At 40.5% G+C, this 20,170-nt stretch overlaps 1 protein-coding gene across 1 annotated transcript in view; it reads left to right on the forward strand.

Moving 5' to 3' along the window:
* zfhx3b (zinc finger homeobox 3b) overlaps positions 1–20,170 on the forward strand; it is a 130,352-nt gene that overhangs the window by 74,245 nt on the left and 35,937 nt on the right. The gene's annotated exons all lie outside the window — the stretch shown is intronic.

Consider the following 20,170-nt stretch of genomic DNA (forward strand, 5'->3'; position numbering starts at 1 on the left):
GGAGAAAGAAGAGCTGAACAGCAGCAGCAGCAGCAGCTGTGACAACAAGAACACAACAAAACAGACACAACCACAACAGTAGCATAGATGAAACAAAGTGCCTCTACTGCCCATTTATTATGGACTGATTAGGAAGACTGAGCTGTGGTCAATTAACACTCTTTCCTAGTAGAGATTTGGTTTTCTAATCACTTTAACTCTTGTGCCCTGACAAAGGGCCTCTATTGTGTGTCCCTCCAAGAGGGAACCATTACTTCCCTCGCACACATACTCGCTGTCTGTGTTATGTAGGAGGGGAAAAAAAGGCCAGCCTGTGAAGACGCTTTGTTCCAAGGAGGCAGGGATAATGAAGCCAGCAGCCGGGAAATTGCGCAAAAGGCAGTCACAGATCTGAAGCAAATCATTAGAGAACATATTTAGCTGAGCAATTAGGGACAATTAAGCTTTCTGCTCGCTGCACTCCAAATATGTTAATGACTACAGTACAGTGGACAAGTGAACATGCAAAGGCAAGAGGAAGGGCCATTTAGGTTAAAAGGAATGGGGTTTGGGCATTTATTTTTTATGTTTTCAGAAAGTAAAGGAAGAGTTGTGTTGTTGGCACATAAATGAGTTTTTCTAATTTTCAGCAAATGTCATGTTTATGAGTTTTCCTTTTTCTCTTTTAACCTTTCATGTGTTAGATGCCCTTGTTTGTGTCAGAATGGGGGATCTGAGAATTGAGTTAGGCAATGTGCCCTCACAGGGGGGCTGTGTGTGGGTAGTATCATTACACAAAGACACACGTTTACATCAACAGTCAGTGCTGTGCAGAGCTTCATCAAATTACACTCACCCTCACTTACTTGAACAGACCACTGGTATCTAACAGTCTTTTTAGATTTCAGTGTCTTTATGATCTGATTACACACTTTAATGATGCTTTTCTTGGTGTTTTTATAATTTAAGAACCTCTTTACTGAAGTAGGAAATAATTGTTTTGCTGATTAGTTTTATTAATAAAACGCCTTCATAGGAAAATGTTTTCCAGAACCTTAAAACATCAGTGATTTGTTGTTGAACAGTGCCTCCATTCATTTATGAAAAAAGCATATAAATGTTGAATAAGAATCATAATCAAATTACCACAATAATGATTGTAATCTATAATCTCCAGCATTTCTTTCTCAACACATCATACCATTTCACAACCCAAAAACATCAGAAGCTCTTGTCCACCTCAAAGCCCTACCCCCTCAGCTTGGGCTGAACCAGTCCCCTCTCAGTGTAATATTTAATTTCCTCCTCCCTTGCTCTTCTGTGGCACAGGGCTCTTTTGTGGTTGAGGCATAGTTGCTAAAGTGGTGGAACATTCCCTGGTTTGTTAAACAAAGTTGCCCCTGGATTTCTGGGTCACCTAGACAGTAATTTCCCTCGCCTGCTCCTGTGATCTTGCCAATGTTTCTCTGCTGCTTTAGGTGCTTGGTTTATATCCTGCCTAGGGTTTTCCCAAAAGCGCATGGAATTTGCTTTCCCCCTGAAAAAGCTCACAAATATGATCAAACACATGTTGCATTTCACAGACAGGTGGTTTGAAATCCCCTTGAACTTTAAACAATATTATTTTTTGACTCATGATCTTTAGATGCAGATGACCAATATGTTCCTATGAGAGCAAGAGAGGAAATTTGAGCTAGCTCACACAGGATCTGGTATGTTTTACAAGTTTGCATATTGCTGTTCCTTATGAGGATGCAGCAGATATAGACTGCTGGGATTTGGAGCCGCAGATCTCCTCTGGGCTCGATGTCCGAGGAGAGCAAAGGCAGCAAAAATTTGGTTTATTTTTAATTAGACTAACGCAGGGACAAAAGGCCTGCATTGTTTTAATTCTTGCTCATGCTATAAATGTGCTGCTTAGGCATGTTGCTCTGTGGCCCCACCTCCATTTGTCTTCTTTAACCCTTTATATATGGGCAAACAAAGGAAATCTCAGAGGGACCCCAGCCCCACACAGCTGCCCTGTGTGCAGAGATCACTGAATAAAGCTCAGCTATGACATGAACCAATGCACTAGTTTTAAAAATAGCATTACTCATTACTAATTAGCAGGTAGTCACGAAAGGTAGAGACATGCATATGACAGAGATGGCACAAGGAAAACATTCGCTAGTGAGGACAGTTGGTTTGGTAGCTTGAGAAAACGTATTTTGGGGTCTGATTTTACGAAGATAAGGTAAAACAACATGTCATGTACAGGCGTTACTTTTGACTGCTGACAGATATGTAAAGCTATAGGTTGCGTTTGCACTATAAAGAACAATGAACAATATATGGGGGTCACAGACAGAAATGTATGCAGGACAATTGGGGAAAGTTTGGAGTATAAGAGCTAGTATAATACTTGAGCATATGATGACCCTGTTTTATTTGAATGATGTTCACCAGGGCATATAACTCAATGACACATTGAGGTTTTTAATTTCTAAGCATCTAATCGACGAAAGTTTTTTTTTTGAGTACAGAACAGAATGAGATCATGACTTTTAAAAGGGCAAAGTGAAATTGCACTCAAGAGTGCCTGCACTTCCACGAGAAATGTTTTTTTGTATTACACGCAAGAAGCATTTAGAGCATTTTAGGAGGGGGAAATATTGATATTTTTCAGCGTTTTCTTGTATGTGTGTGAGTTTATTTATGTGTATAAAGCAGGCAGAGATGGAGAACAAATGTGGCTGACAGTGTGGATTAGCTCCTGCTGTAAATCTGCCTCAGTCACAGATGGCAGACCCTTGATCGCTGGGCTGTGACGACTTGGCTCTCATTGCAGAAGGAAATCCCTGTCTGTGAGCCTAGGAAGCTGGGAAGGAGAGGACTGGGGCCACCTGGGTAGCCACCAGTCATTGTCTCCTGTTTGTGTGGACATATAAGCCTGTGTATTCAAGGGCAAATACTTGTTTTTGGAGGGGTCATCTTTCTCTACATTTGCCATTGTTTCATCTACCACTGTGTTACTGCTTGTAGGTGGAACTTAAGCCTCCAGTTTAGATCAGCATTACTTTTAATGACCAGTTTGAGAAACTGGGCAGGGGAGCTGTGTGCATTATTAAATGGAAATGAGACGAAAGGATGCATACAAATTACTGCATAATAGTGGTATCCAATATGAGATCCATTGCTTGTTTCACTAAAAGGGGTGCACTTTCAGGGTCACACACCTAATAGCAAGGCCTGTTCTGACAACAGAGACATTTCTCTTCCCTCCCCTCCCTCTCTGCCTCATGCATAATTCTTAAGACACAACAAAAAAAGCTGGAGAATAAACAGTGACATGGAAAAATGCTCTTATAAACCATAGAAAACAAAGTGGCTCACATTACAGGGATGCACAAGACCTTGCAGCGATCATTAAGATTTAGTGACGGTAGATGAGATGTGCCAGTCCAAATTTTTATACTATGTCTAATAGGCATAGTAATCATGCTTTTGTTTGACTCTCTGCTTCTAGTCTTTTATGCAGTATATTAACATGACTTTCTTCACCCCTGTTATCATATTATCTGCATGACCTATGGCTACGCTACAGCAGTGAAAGCCAGGTGAAATCAGAGGTGATCCAGGCCACGCTCTGATGGCATGCAAGAGCCATAGACTGAGCTTTTGCTTCCCACAGGCAAGAGCAAAACAGACGGTGACCATTTCTGGAATGTCCTTCTTTATTCATGCTTGTTAAAATGCAAAGTAAACCTTTCCAGAAACAGGATATTGTAGCCCCTAACCACCAGACCCTTTCTACATGCCACATTATGGGCAATCTGAAAGTAAGTTGTATAGGCAGACACTGCTGCAATGCGCTTTTAATAAAGGCTGTTATTGCCCTGGTGATGCAGAGTGGATATGAGGATGAGGGCTGTGCAGGCCTGGATGAGCAGGGCCCCAGAGGGCCTGCAGCTCAGTCAGGCCTCTGTCAGTCGCCTGCCTTCTAATCCCTGTCCGAAGGGCATCTAGTCAGCAAAGGAAATTGTTTGCTGTCTGTAGAACGTGCCAGGAAATTCATAAATACATTACTTTTCATTTTGAAAATATTACAAAAGACTAGACGTTTATTAAAAAGCCAGAATGATGGCTTTATAGATTTTCCAGTCATATTTCGGCATTCATTTGACCCTGCTGCTCAAACTACTGTAACACAAGCAAGTCTTTTCTCTCTGTGTGTCTCCTCTTTCACAGGCATGGTATGAATTCCTCTTCTTGCTCATCCTGTTCCAGCAAATTGACCAAAAAGTGGTCTGATTTTCTTGTGTTTCAAATACATGGGCCAGACGTGGCCATCAAACAGGCCGGGGGGTCAGGCACCACGTAGTTCCTTGAGCACACAACACTCTATTCTGGGATAGGCGGTGAATAAGAATGTCTGGTGTCCAGATTTTTTTACAACCACTCCTGAATGAGCCTTCATTCCATAAATGCTGTCTAGCTTTGCCCTCAAACTTGAAGGTGGGGAAAGTCTGACTCCCCATGTGCCACCCTGTCTAAAACATGTGGCTCGGAGGAAAACACACAGCATTCATGTCAAAGATGAATGACACTAATGATAAAGAAGATTATATGATAAGTTATAAACTGAATGAGGACAAGTTGAAGTCACATTGAAGAAAAAAATACAAAGCAGTAGCTACTGAAAATTACGGCACAACCCCATTAATGTTGTATCTATAGTTCACCTTGTCTGTGCTCTGTATGTTTTATGCCCTGTGTGTGATTTCACTGTCAGTTATGTCATGTGGGTGTAAATATGCACCAGATTTTATTTTGCAAACTCGCACACCCATAAATGAGCACACACATAGGTGTTTGCACTGAAAATCGGGCCGTGTGTGGGTGCAAGAGGCTCTCCCTGTCATCAAGCCCATTTTCAGAGAAGGCTGGCAGCACATTATAATATTGGTTTCCCCCTCTCTTGTCATTACCACACACTCTCCTTGAAAGCTGATCCAAAAGATAGACAGTCCATCAAGAGACAGTCATCTCATTTGTACTTACTAAACGTGTTAATGAGTTCTATTTTCAGGACCAGAGGCTTTGCTGCTGGATATTGGAGCAGAGGTGGCGATCGGTGGTGTGAGGTTCTGGATTGCATGATCAGGAGGAGCTAACAGGGAGGGAAAGGAGGTAATGCAGTAGCCCTGCTGCCCCTCATGTCACTCACAGAGAGTGACCACAGCCTCCACAGGGTCTGTCAGTCAGGGCTGAGGCGGGAAGTCTGTGGTTACAGACAGACAGAAGAGGAGGGAATAGATTAGGTGCCAGAGACATAATGGTTGTGATGGGTTTAATTATAGCAGCAGTCATGTCACTGCCACAGGTACATGAGATGAAGGAGAAACATGTTTCTGCTCTTCTATGACTGATTCATATGAAATCTGGTTATTAGACAATAACATATTGCCTGCTGTTTATGTAGATATTATTTCTGGTGTAGCAAGAGATGAATGTGAAATAACATAAATAGCTTGCATTTGCCATTAGAGAATCTGATGCAGGTTGTTGATAGTTACTTGGAAAAATATATATCCGCTAGTATAACTCTTTTGATGTGACAACATTTGCAAAATGCCTATTGATTCTGTCCCTCATTGTCAAACTCACTTAAATTGGGTTTAACATCTTTGTCAAACACCAACTATGCAGCACGTATTCTACAATATACATTTTTTAAAAGAAGTTGCCTGTAGTTACAATGGAGTACAAATACTTTTTTTCCCTGTTTGGCTTTTTATTTTCCTTTCTGGTTATGTGTATTAGTTGTAATGTGTATTCATTTGTTTTTTGTCAGTTCTCTGCCTGATCCTTTCTTAAACTTTCCCCCTACGGCTCACATAATCATCCTACATCCAGCATGATCTTGTCTGTGATATTGATTGTAGTGTAAGTGTATGCCAGGTAATCTAGGAAACAGAACCGATAAATTGTTGAACACTTGGATTGCTTCATTTGTTTTTGTGTTTTGGTATCGGGCGAATAGTATTGCTCCCTGTCAGGATTAGGCAGCTCAATTTGACCATAGGCAGCATCAGAGGAGAAACGAGGGTAAAGTTTGAGAACTATTGAGTCAAGGCAGGAAAGTTTTATTTAGCTATTTTTAATAAGGCTGTTTGAGCCCCCTAGAGAGAGCTGGTGGATCAAAGGCCATGATCTGTGCTATGGATGAGTTCAGCCTGGGTCCAGCAGAGACAGCCAACCTCGCTGATAGTAAAACAAAACCAGAGAGTGAAGGATACCCTATCTAGAAGCATGTTGGCCTCAAGCTCCGAAGGCTCCATTAGAATAAAGGCAGATGAAACAAAGATGGCCTGAACACGCACACACAAGTTGTGAATCATTATTCACTGTCTGATAGACAGGCACACATGGTGAACAGAGTGTTTGTGTGCAAGTACACGCATGTGTGTATGTTACTTAATGTGCAAATTTGTGTTATCCTAGTTACACGTGCAGAAAACATCATTAGAGACCCAAAAAATATTCAGACAGAATACACACAAAACCTGCACATGCATTCATGTTTCAGTGCATTAGCAAAAAGAGTCCCCTCCAGTGCCTCAACCACATCCACTAAAAGCAGCCAGGCAGATGGCAGCAATGAGAGAAGTGCAGAAATAATTCAATAGTGAACCTCTCTAACCTTTACCTGTGGGCGTGAGCACCTGTCATTGATTCATGCTGTGCTTGACAGTACACTACACACCACCTGAGGAGGGTGAGAGGAGGTTGTGTGAGGAGAAATGGATGAGTTTGGTGAAAACACAAAAGGATAATATGAGTGGGAGGACGGTTCTACTCTATGGTGTGTGTGATATTAGAGGTAACTTTCCACAGATGGAAATTATTCTGGATTTGTCAAGTTTCCACAAATATTTCCCCTTTTCTCCCTGTAGCGTGGAATTGGCAGCAAGCAGAAATCCTCAAACGACTTCAAATGTGATACCACTTGTGATGCCACAGTAGGAGGCTATTGATTACAAAAGCACCTTCAGGTCGAGGGTCTTTGTTTGCCTTTTTTCAGGTAATATTCCCGCTGATCTGACACAAAGTAAGACACCGGAGACGTCTTGTTATGAACAGTGAAATTGTCTGGAAAAACATATTTTTTTGTTGGGTGGTGATAACATACTACAGTGGTGTTATTTATTGAAGCAATGTTTGTTGAAGATGGGGTGTCGTAATCTGTATAATTAGGCAGATGTGATCACCTACCCGGTGTCAGTCCAAGACCAAATAGTTTTTCTTTGACGCGGTCAGATTTATGGTGTTCGTCCTGGTCCAGAAAATATCCCATCTCTCATTGTGTCTCTTTGTCTGGCTGGAAATGCTGCTCTGCGGCTGTAGTTTATTAGTTGGCTGTAGATATGTTCTTCCTGCTGTCCGTTTGGAGCAAAGGAGTCTGGATGAGCAAACAGATGGATGATATTTGAGTCAGGGAAAGTGTGCCAGAAGAAAGCTATTTACACTGTAAATGCAAACTGATATGCTGGAAAATGAGTTTTAGTGTAACAGCAAGATTTTGATCGTATACGATTAATAAAATTTTAAAAAATGACGATTTCTTCTTTTTTTTTCTTTTTCCACATGAGTAATGTCATTTAACTGCTTTCTCTCTGTTGAATTGACAGTGCTTAGCAGGGCATTGACTTTTATATACAGATATGCATAAAAAAGAAGCAAAAAACAAAGAAAAGAAAGGAAAAGGTTTCCACGCTTTGGTTGAAAGGCCCCCTATGATTCTTTATGGTCATTTATGGTGACTGCAAAACAAATGTCTGCATTGCAGGCAGACAGTAACAGTTTTAGAAAACATGTATTTGCTTTGTGGATTTCATCTTGCTTTTCAGACATTATTGTCAAGTGTCCTCTGCATGTTTGGTCATTTAAAGCATTAAGATGAATTATCCATGATTCAGAAAGCTAGCAAAGGTCCATTTTTTTGCTGCTTGGTCTGTAAGCACACATGAGCACATGTCAAGTCAATCTGCCTGCAAAGCACAATTGACCGAATAAGGGAGGATGTCTCTTTCTTTGGCAATGAAATGTTGTTGCTTTTATAGTTACAAGATTGTAGTTACAATATTCATATCTCGTGCACCTTAAAATTCAGTTTGAAAGAAAAGAACTCATTGATGTTTGTCCAGCAAAATTCAGCTTTGTTTTCTGAAATAATTTCAAAAGAACACAAGCCATGGTGATAGTTGGCAGTTATGGAATCATGTTAGATGTTACTAAAATTATCTCTCATTATGTCGGATGAGTTTAAGAGCTTAGTTATGTGTTAATTTTATGTAACGTAGGTATGTTTGCAAATTCCATTGTTCTAAGCCTTTACAATTTCAAACATCCATTAGTTTAAGGCAGCGATGTGGATGCAAAATTACAGATCAATAATAGTGTGGCATCTGTTGTTTCTTGTCAATGAATAATGACCCCATAAATCTTATTTAGCTGAGCTCGGTTTAACCCTTTGTCACAAAAGATCATTTGTAAAGCGTAAGTATGTTGTATGTGAGCGCTCAGTATTGATAGTTTATGAATGTTTTTTAGAATGCAAGAAAAACATGAGGTAGATGCGTAAATCAATAACACAAACACTTCTATAAAATAGAATTAAAATACCATCTGGTGTAATAGCACTTCATTGTTACTGGTTATTAAATTGCTTTGAGGGTTACATGATTAGCAGCTCATTTGTGTTTTACGTCATTTTTCTTTTCACTTTTTATTACTAAAAGCATATGCTGAGATGGGAGTCTCAAGAGGACCATGTTTACTATAATCAGATGAGAACAACGCTGCATGCAGCATATCAACTTTTGGTCGAGTTGGTTAATAAAATCTGTTTGAAGATCCATTTAAAAAGAGGTACAGGTACTTTTCAATCAGATCTTTAAAGTAGTGCCTGGTGAGTGGGGATTTCTTGGGAAATGAGCCCCTCTCATGTACATGGCAAATATTTCAAGCACTTGGGAAAGCTGAGATGGGGCACATATTTGTGTGTGAGATGTGGGGCAGAGAACACTGTGGATGTGTCTGAATCCATGTCACAAGTCGTTGTCAGTCTAACGGACATGCCTTCACTCTGAGGCTTACTCGATTTGAGGTGTACAGGGGCCAGCATGGCAGCCAGAATTAGGAAAAATGGGCTGTTTTTTCTCATGTTAAACTGGGTAAAAGAATCTAATTAGATGAGGGAAACTGAATGGCAATGGCTTCTTTGTTTAAGGGCCCTATGCAGTCACTTTTCAAGACCATTGTTCATTGATCACAATAGCATTAGTTTGTGCTCTTGTTCTGGGCTCTTCTTTTCTCTGACTCTGCAGTCAGCTCCTGTCCGTTCCACTCCATCTCCATGCTTCACCAGTATTCAGAACAGGGAACAGAAACATGCCCAATCACCAAAGAGCTCCCACGTAGGATTTTATTTGTGGCGTTTTGAGTACCAGGCCCCTCTTCAGATTAAGATGGCTTCTGTACAGGCACCAAAAAGCACTGTACTGGTGCTCACAATGTTACAACAGCAAATAAATTCTATACGGGACCTCTTTGGTGTGAAATTCTATACGTTCTTTTCCCATGTTGATTTCGATTTGATCCAGCACTTGTTCCAGTGGACTGCAGGATTTGTACGTTTTCTCTCTGGTTTTCCATTCTCAGAAAGATGCCCCCCCATCATGAACACCCCAAGCTCACTCTCTCCTTCCAAAATTATGTTGCATCCTCAGTTCATCCGATCTTGATTTCTTATCTACACTGATAAAAGATTTATAAGTTGTGAAGAGAAGGCCACTTTTTAATTAGTTTTTTTTTTTCCTGGACAGAGGAGTTTTATATTTTCCCTCAGTTTTACAAATGTATATCATTGCGGAGAAATAATTAAGATCAACTGCTCAAAGATCGTCATGCTTTTCTTTTTTCTTTTTTTTCCTTTTTCATGGGTGACTCTTCAGCCTATATGAAATAGCTTGACTGACTGACTGAATAGTTTGACTGACTCTGATAATTCAGTAAACCTTCAAATTTCTTTGATATTGAAAATGACTTTCAATGGGCATCTATTGGACTCTAAGCCACTACTTACAACAATTCCTCTCAACTCAGAATGTTTTTTTTTTTAAATTCTTCTCTCTAGAGATAGGGACCGTCTTTAAATTACTGTTTGAGCCATATTACAAAGATGAGCACTTAACTTTCATGGCATCTTCTGAGAATTCTTACATTGCATGGTGACCAAGCCTGCTACTTATAGTGGATTATAAAGCAAAAGCAAAAAATACTTGTATGCTGTATAATGTGGCTAGAAACCCTTATAAAATTGTGTGTTTAAGGGTAGAATACAATCAAAGTCTGGTTTAAAAAAATGAATAAATATTACATTATAGAAGAACCTCAGTTATTGTCAATCTCCATCAAATTTGGGTGTAAATTGTCTGAAAACTAATATTCAGTACGCTCTTAACAGCCCTCTACCCATAAAGGTGTAATCATGCGTGGTAAAAGCCGAGACCAAGTTACTAACCTAGGAGCAATCTTGTGTGCATTTGAGTGTTCTTTTTTGTTGCAAAGGTCATTCATAACTTGGTCACACTGCTGATGTACAGTGAGAGATATTGATTGATTAATGCATTAAGTGCTCACAATCCATTAGGTTCTGTGAAAGGGACTGGAAAAAAAGACTTCTCTATGTGTTTTCACCTCTCCTTGTTGTTCAAAGGGCATGATTTTTTGCTGGCAAAGTTTAAGGGACAAAAACCAGAATATCTGCCAAGTAATGCATTTAAAAGAACATTGGTTCTCATAAGTGTCAGTTCAATTACTCTGAAAAGCTTGACAAGGAATTGCTCTTACATTACCTCCTGCTCGTCCTGACCCAGAAAAGAATTGTAGTTTTCACCTACAGTAAAATAAGCATGGTTTTGCATCTGAAAAAAGGCTCTGGAGTTCAAAGAAAGAGACATATTGTGGCTTCACTGAAATTACTTTATCTGGCCCATCTTTTTGCTATCATAGTGGACAACAGACCTTAAGTCAAATTTGGTGATGATAAGGAATGTTATTTTCATCCATGCCACTGTTTTGAACTGATTATGTCAATTCATTGTCTAAATCAGAGCAGACACGGAAGTGTGTGTCTCCACAAAAACTTTGTGTACCCGCTCGGCACAGTTCCCAGTATCCATGAGGGTAGAGGCCATGTGGTTTTTACCTTGCTGTTTACTGTAGTGACAAGGAATAGTAGGAGACCTTTATCGCCTCTGGCCTGAGCAGGGATGCTTGTCAGAGTCTTGAGAGTCAGTCATTACCTTAGAAACATGGGCTGCATTAGGGATTCATAACAGTGTGCCATCTCTGCACCTTTCATCTCCACTAGGGCCAGCTCCATTAGGATCTTTTATCTTTGTGCTGATGGCTGCTGTTGATAATGGGGCTGCCGAGAAATCCCAAAAAGTAAAGACTCAACTCTGACACTATCGGCCCTCCTTTTCTTCAAGTAGAGGAGTACTTCAGCGTATAGTAGAAGCTGTATATGTCCTTTATTTGTGGTCTTAAAAGCAGGTTTCCAAGATTACTACCTTTCTTGTAGATGTTAAAAGATGACGTCCATTGCTGAAGCTTGTTTAATGCTATGAAACTTTGAAACTCAACTTCACACTTTCGTTTTCTCTCTTCTTCTGAATTCTTAGAAATTGTAGTCTGATTATTGTGATGATGGTGATATAAACAGAATATGTTCAAAAAACCAACAACAAAAAAACTCCTTTCTAAAAGATATTCCGTATGGTTAGAACTGTTGAGTCTTTGCTACTGTATAACTTGAAAGCCTTGGTTTGGTGAAATATCGGTATTATTCCACCGAGGCCCCTGTGAAAGTGCATTAATGATATCCCATGCAAAGCCTCATTGAAAACTTTGCTTTTGGGCAGACAAACATGGCTTCATAATGGTATAGTAATTCATGCAAGCCAATGTTTTTCAAATGTAACAGTAATTATGAAAAATATTCGCACTTTTCCTCTACATAGCCGCAGCGATGCAAATCTCATTTCCAAGGCAAAGCGGGGAAAGAACACACTGAATAATCATTGTGTTTAATGCTCTGGTCATAATCCCAGGTTTTATGATGGTTTTCTAATGATTTTCTAATGATGTTAAATATTAGTAGAGAGTACAGCCATAATTTGAACACAGCGGTCGTTTTTTTCAGTGCTCTATCAGCACACCCAATTGCTACTACAATGAATATTGCACTGGGAATGAGATTTAAGGGCCATCCCTTTTGGTGTTTTATTTTTCCATCTCCCCAACTGCCATAAATCCTCATTGCTGTGCTCTTGAAGCCTCCGCCCTTGCCTGCCTTCCCCAGGTGGGAATACAATTAAGTTCAGGGGCCATTTCATTCAGTGCCACTGTCTGTCCACTGCAGTCATTCGTAAAAAAACACTGTAGCTGTCCCAATGGGGAAAACAGCGGACTCCTGGGAAATAAAAATAAGACAAGGAAGGCAGAAGGAATGAAACAGGGGAGTAAATAGTAAAAAAATAAATAAAAAATGGCCTCAAAGATGAGGAAAAACCTCCAGAGTTGTTGTCAGAGGAGATACAAACTTTGTTTCTGATGAGTGACAATACTGAGCAAAATATGTATTAGAGACAAAGGCTTTGTCTCCTTCCTGTGCCTTTTCAATGAATTACACCTCTCCACCCCCTACCCCCAGCTTTTTAATTAAATGGCTGCAGCTCCATCTCTCTATCCGTAGCTCCCCATTACAGAGGCTAGATAAGGGATTGCTATCTGTAGCATGTTAAGAAAGGCTGCTGGGCAGCCAAGCCTCATGAAATTTGTCACAAGATCTCATTTTCCTCATTGCCAGACGTGATGCTTATAATTGATGTGGAGGCAGCAGTAATTTATTGGCCGTCCGCAATTATCATCCCCCTTCTAGCAGGGGGATGTGACTGCAATTTATAAGTGCGTGCATGTGTGTTGTTGTGTGTCTCGAGGTGGAGCGGAGAGGGGGGGCATCATATTGTATGAATTAACACAAAAACATGTTTTTCCTTATTGCATGGTTAGACAGTATGTGTATATGTGTGTTTGCTCCTTCAGAATTAGGGGCTCCATATCATAAACAATATGGGGATATGAGGCTTTAAATTTGGCTCTCGTCTGCTCAATCGAGACTGTGAGTGCGCCAGCTGGACTTTCACACTCGGACATGGCAACCAGAAGCCTTGGAGGTGAAGGGGGGTAGGGTCAAAGAGGGCGGAACAGAGGGGCAGAGGGGGGCTTATACTCCAACCCATTGTCCGCAGCTACTCCTTATGTCCTTATGGTTTGTTTTCACATAGTAAAAACAATGACCCTGGGGGTAGATTGTCAATGATGTGGCCCTGAGAATACTGAGACCCTCGTACTTAATGCAGTCACTTGCAAGCATATTTCAATTAAAAAGAAAAGAAGAAAAAAATTCCTTATTCAATGGCACTATCACGAAGGAAAATGCACATTGTGTGTAGTGGCCTCTCTGAACTACTGAAATACTCTGAACACTGTGAATTTAAGAAATACTGTGCAATAAAAAGCCTCTACATGTTCAACAGCAAACTATAACCGATCATTTTTTTAATTTTACTGCATTATATCAGTCCAATTCTGAACATAAATTTACATTGCCAGTATGATCCCCAAAGGTACTAGATCCACATAATCTGTATTCTTAAAGATAAGAACATTATTAGAAGTATCAGTTCCAGAAGAATTAGGTTATTGTGATTTCTTTGTAGTATACTTGGATAATGTGTACCACAGTCAGGTTTGATTTTAGGAAGTCAGTCCGATTGCCTTCATGCCCAGCACACTATTACTGACAGTAAAAAACACATTATTTTATCAATTGAAATACCCAACATTATTTTATGATTGCAGATGAACTCTATAGTGTACTTTTGTTATTTTTGCACAAATAGTGGCTCTAAATTCTCATAATTTAGATCTTTTGGTTCATAGTCCACATCACCAATTTACTTTTTCACACCTCATGTTTCATGTTCTGTTCCCTGTTCCGACATTCTTTGATATACTCTAGTCTGAACACGAATAGCTCCCAGATTTTCCTGTTGCACAGCAGTGAGCTCCATGGACAGAGTGGATTTCTGTCATGCCATGTTGGGCAAGAGAATGAGGAAGATGAGGGCTGTCACCAGCAGCCACTCTGAGCATGCTCTGAAATGAAACCTGTTTGTTTTGTCTACCTGCACGCCTGTTGTGAGCAGTTGCCAAATTAGACTTTCAAATCAAGAAGCCAGTGGGAGACCAAGACTCTAGTTTTCTCTTTCCCTTTAATAATCATCCCTGCTTACTCTTCAGGGAGTCATCTTTTTATATATATTTTTTCTTAAATGTGCTCTCTAAGCAGGGAGAGTCTTTAATAAAGCAAGCAGGCAGCACACCATTCCAACATGTGAATTGCACAGGAGAGAATTGCGAGATGGAAGCTGTAGAGTAACACCAGGGGAGGGGGAGTGGGGGCTGCTGCTGCACCCTTCATGCTATTATCTTTATGGCATAGCAAAACATGCTTCAGGCAATCAGCATGAAATTGTTAATTGCTCAGCCCACTTGTGTGCTGCTCAGGGGACAGGGGCCTTCAGGAGGTCCCGCACTATGCAAGTAAGGGCTACCCGATTAACTGCCTGCACAGCTGGTCCCATCCAACACATGGCACTGTCCGACATGGCACTTTCCTTCATGTCACTCCCATAAAATTCCGATGATTTTCATTGGCAATCATTAGAGGTGCATTGTATGTATTTAGGAAACTATCCAAATATTTGCTTAATACAGTGGATTTGGCCTACATAAAGCTTAAACTGATGGTAATTGTGTGACATCATCTTACCTGTATCTATATTCACTCATCTTGACTCAAAAAAAAATCTGCAGTATTTTTCCAATGGATTCAGGTGTGCTGTCTTTGGCCTACATCTGATTATTGTTGTGTATGTAATGTGTGATGTACGACTGTTTGGGAAACAGACACTGTGCAAAAAAAAAGGGATATTTTGTGATAGAGATGAACATAGCACATGTCCTTCTTACCCTAATTCCATGCATCTCTCTTACCTTTGAAGAGGGGGCTCCAGGTGGCTCAGAGGAGGATATGTAAGACATCTTTTCAAAATGAACACCACCCCTCCTGTTATATGTTCAGTCAGAACATAATGCCCCTCCTCTTTGGCTATCAGTTTTGTTCTTGTTGGATGAGACGGAGAAAGAGCAAGGTTACACGGGGCGTCATATTAATGGGGCCTGTCATGCGCGCTGATCGTCTTAGGCGTGGAGGAGGATGAGCGCTCGAAAGGTGTTGTCTTCAAATAGGATTTCTGCAAGTGAGACATCCTTGTTGGGTGATATCCCCCTCCGAGCAGCCACTTTCTTATAGAATGATCTGTTATTAAGCAAATGAAGTGCTGTGGGCCCAACGTTAAATCCCTCCACTTTGTCATGGTGTGCTCCCACTTATCACACCCTACTCCCTCATTCTTTCCTGATGCTCTACCCATTTCAACATGTTATAGCTGCCTTGTATTTGAAGTCAGCCCCCCTCCACTTTTGTCACGTATGACACAAGGATTCCAAGTTGTAATCAACGACTCCTTAAAAGGCGCATTGATCTTTAAAAAAAAAAAAAAAAAGGAAGTAGGCTTTTTCTCCTGAGAGAGATAAAGTAAAGAGTAGGCCCACTTTAAAAAGCAGGATCTCATTTGCTATCCCTTTAAGATTGGCTTTTTATATAAGCGCATACACTGCAAAACAAGTAGGTTGAAGGTTGCAATGCATAGATGCATTTATTTTCAATTATAATCACATGAGGAGTCGTAAAGACTTTTTTCAATCATGTATGTGTTGATAAAGTTTTTTTCTCTACTTTTGAATTAAACCTAAGTCCTCTTCATTGTATGTAACTTATACTCATTCTTGCAGGTGTCTTTTGGATTACAGGTGCACTGATGACTCTCATTACTAGAGGCCAGTCTTACCAATTTGGGCCCTTTCCCATAACATTTGCTGTCAGTCTACTGTGCCCTGACTGCACTAAAGAGAAATTTCTTCTTAAAGTTAGTTTGAAATGGGCTTTTTGTCCCACCCACCTCGATACATGATAGAGGAAAAAGAGGGGCAATTGTAAGGGGGCAGGACAGAGGGGGGATTGGCAGCTCTTGGAGTTGAATTGATTGCATTAATTGATATGCCGATATGTAAGCTTGTTACATCCACCATTGCTTGGGACGATGGCTAACAGGTCCAACTGATCAATGGAACCAATAAAGGCTTCATCCATTAATGAGCAATGTGGTAATTAATGTTATCCCTAAACCAATTACCTCAGGCAATGCATCTTAGTGAAAACACAGTACATAGTCCAACCAGGTTATCTCTGTTACACTCTTTGCTATTTTCTCATTCAGCCTCTTTAGTGCACTCTGAGTGAACATGGCTGGGAAGCTGTTATCTATCTCACAGCCCACAGAAACTCAATTTTATGTGATTCTAAAGCCCATCAAACTAATTGCAATTGTTTTGTGTAAGTATTTATATCTGATAATGTATTTAAATGATAGTACATTCTGTGTTGGCTGAGTGTTGAGATTATGGATTCAGATGAAGTAATCTACTTAGTTTTTCATCCTAATCCAATGCATTTTGTGTTTTTTTTTTTTAAGTATGGGAATTCAAGATTCAGGAGTTGAAACTTAACAGTCCCCTAAATCCCCAGGTTTTACTTTATCTTCTCTAAAATTCTGTTCATGTTTAGACTTAGCGCTCCCCATTGTTCAAGCAGCAGAAAAGTTAGTTAGATTAGTTAGATTTTGACATTATTGACGAGACTTATTTTGGCTTTTTAAACCTGTTGGTTTGTATGATAAAAATGTGTGTGTAAAAAGTCTGACTGATCTGACAGTAGCTACAAAGAGCACGCAAGATAATCAAGTAACAAAGCACAACTTTTCCTGATAGCCATTTTATCTGTTCATGAACGATAGCAAGCTGATGAATGTTTTTTGATTTTGAAGATTATGCTGTTTTGAGCTCACCCTTTCATTTCTTCCATTACCCAAATACAATCTTTAAAACCGTCTTTACAAGTGTCACACTAATCTGTGTTGTTGTTCTTTGTTGTGATGCCGGAGCTGTACTGTGCCAACTCATAGACATGAGTAATGCCTACAATTATGACTTAATTCTGACATTGTAGAGGAATTCTGTTTGGAATATACTGAGATAAACAACATAAAAAAATAATTCTAATACTGAGGCATTATTACCCAACAGATCTAACAGTATAAGAAGCAGAACAAAGTGTGAGATGATGAGTTATTAGTTTGGACAAGCCCTTTAGACCAAAATCCAGTTTATCTAATGGGTGTTGCAGAAGTGCAGAAAGGTCCATCTGTCTCTCTGCCTATTATCCAAAGCCTTAATCGGGACTTACAGCACAGCAGGCTAAATAAACAGTAAGTAAGTTGCTTTGGGTAGAGGAACGTCAATGCCTGCAACTTGCTCAAGCCTTTCCTCTGAATGGTTCTGTATTGACCCCTCAGCCCCCCCTGAGAATTCCCTAATTGAAAATTAATATTGAATCAATGATGCGGTCCATTTGCATATTGATTATAAACATCCAGGAAGGCACCAAGTATGTCTGGGATCAATAGGGCCCTTCTGCAGCAGGCCGAGTGCACTACATCACATGGCAGAAGCCTGCTCCTGAGGTTAATGACTGCTGCTTGTTAAGGAGCTCTTGTCAGTTAGAATCCAGCTGCAGAGTCTTTTTTTTCCAAAGCTGGCGGCAGGTGAACTGTGAACGAGGAGGTACATGTGACAGGGAAGTCAGGAATTTGGGCAACCCCTTAAGCATGAAGTAACATAGAACCCAACTCTAACTCTTCATTCTATATGTTAGTTATTTTGAAGCATCATTGTTGCTACTAAAGTTTATGGCCTCTTTTTTGTATACTATTGTGTGTATTTTTTAGCCCTGCCAGCCTATCACTGAACCCTGACCACTCCATAAAATGGACCATAAAACGTGCATGTGTTTGCACTATGTGCTTGTGTGTGTGTATATATGTGTATGTTAGAAGGGGTTAAGGAAAGGAGGCTGATTAGAGATAATGCCAAGTATTTCCATCCTCTGAGGGAAGTTAAAAACAATATTAGGTAGATCAAAAAGGCTGTTTTTTAATTTGAAATGAAACTTTCACAACATTACAACACAAATAGACCCAGAATCCCCTACATTCGAGCACCGATCAAGGTTCAACACATACATTCCTCTCCCGAACTCTTCATAACAGTTTCCACATGTTGAAGAGATGTTAAAAGGAGGAGGTAGAGGAGAAGGGATAGCACTGGTTTAAGATAGATAAAAGTGAGGGAAGATGGAGAAAGTGATCTCTATAAAGCTATCTTCATTGGTTACTTAAGAAATTAATTCCAGCTATATCTGACTGATTGGTTTAGAGGCAATATTGAAGCCTGTTTCGATGAATAGAGCCCTCCCAAACTGGGCGACGGGAGACAGCAGACCTGGTGTGAAGCACATGTGTTAACAGCTTATTCTCCAGTCTGTGAAAGACAAGGTCTTGAATTAATGGCTCTTTGCAGTTTATGTCCACTCTCGCCTTGTCATAGCCCCCCACCCCAGCCCCACTCCCTGCAACGGGAGCTAGGGTCTGGGAGCCAAGAATGGAGTGCTGGGGACCAGAAAACCAGACTGCATCTGATTGCTTCATTACAGGCCCTTTCATTGACTTGGTTGCACTGAACTGATGAACTGAGGCAGTGGACAAGAGCACATAATGGGAAGAAATGAATTCCTATCACAGCCTTCTCAGGAGGCCACCGGTCCTTGCTTGAGCCAACAGAAGCAATGGTTGAATGAAGAGGAGGGGTCTGTATCCGGGCCTATTCATGAGCCAGAGGCAGGATCAAGACTGGGGACATGATGGAGCTTTAGGATGTTGGATCAGTACACAGGGGAAGAACCGCAAATCCATAGAGAGCCATATTATTGCAGGCAGCGTGTTTTAATGATTAGTTTGGTGATTAGTGTTTGCTTTCTCCTGGTAACTGACACCCTTGGCATACAATTTTTTCAATTGTTTATTCCAGCAGTCCTCCAGAGGCAGACCTCTGCTAGTTAGAGTCCCTGCTTTAGGCCTCATAGTTGCACCCAAACACCAACCACTAAGATGAATAATTAATTTTGTACCTTATTGGGTTCTCACCCCCAACTCTCCAACCTCTGGCTAATGAGTGAGAAGAGTCTTTGGCAGCGAGGACAATAACAGCATCCATTATGAAAAAAAAACTACAACAGCAACACTAACAACCAAACATGCATGATAGAAATGCAAGATGTTGTTTCACACAGTACCAATTTAGCAGCAGGGTAGGTCTCTGTAGGGTAGAGGTTGTTAATCCCTGACCATGCCTTAGAGAGGGTTGGGACTCCACAACTCGGACCCACTAATTTCCATAACTCTATGCACAGTCAGCATTAAACAGATGAGCAGAGGGGTAGGATAAACTAGTGTTTTACAAATGCTGCGGTTGTGATTCATAGAGCATTAATAGTTCCCTTTAAAAGTTAAAGTCACCTCAAATTATGTAGCGTCGTATCATCATAATATCCCTCAAATGTGCATAAATCAAATATCCATTGAGTGTAGGGTTGGATGATGGGCCTATCAGGTACCGTAACACACCTTTACTACCAGTGTGCTCTGCTCTCTCCTCTTTATCCCTGCCATCAAGTCCCCGCGCCATTCATACCTGTTCACTCAGCACAAAATGGATGCTGCAAAGCTATTTAATTGGCCTCCACCTCAGAATCCAAGGACATGTAAAATGTCTCTTTAATATCTATTCCCCTCCAGATGTTCTTGACCGTGTGTAAAAAGGAATGTACTTTTTAGTAAAAGGATGTCTTGTTGCATGTGGACATGAGACAGTCTTGGTGCACATCGTAAAGATATTTTGACCTCAGAGATTGCCACCGAAGCAATGCGGGTTTTCTCTTTTTAGCACAGGGTACATGTTACAAGAACCATATCAGACACTACTAGTCATTTTGGTCATT

This window comes from Leuresthes tenuis, unplaced genomic scaffold (genome assembly GCF_036924035.1).
Source record: "Leuresthes tenuis unplaced genomic scaffold, fLeuTen1.0.hap1 SCAF_2, whole genome shotgun sequence".
Lineage (NCBI taxonomy): Eukaryota > Metazoa > Chordata > Actinopteri > Atheriniformes > Atherinopsidae > Leuresthes > Leuresthes tenuis.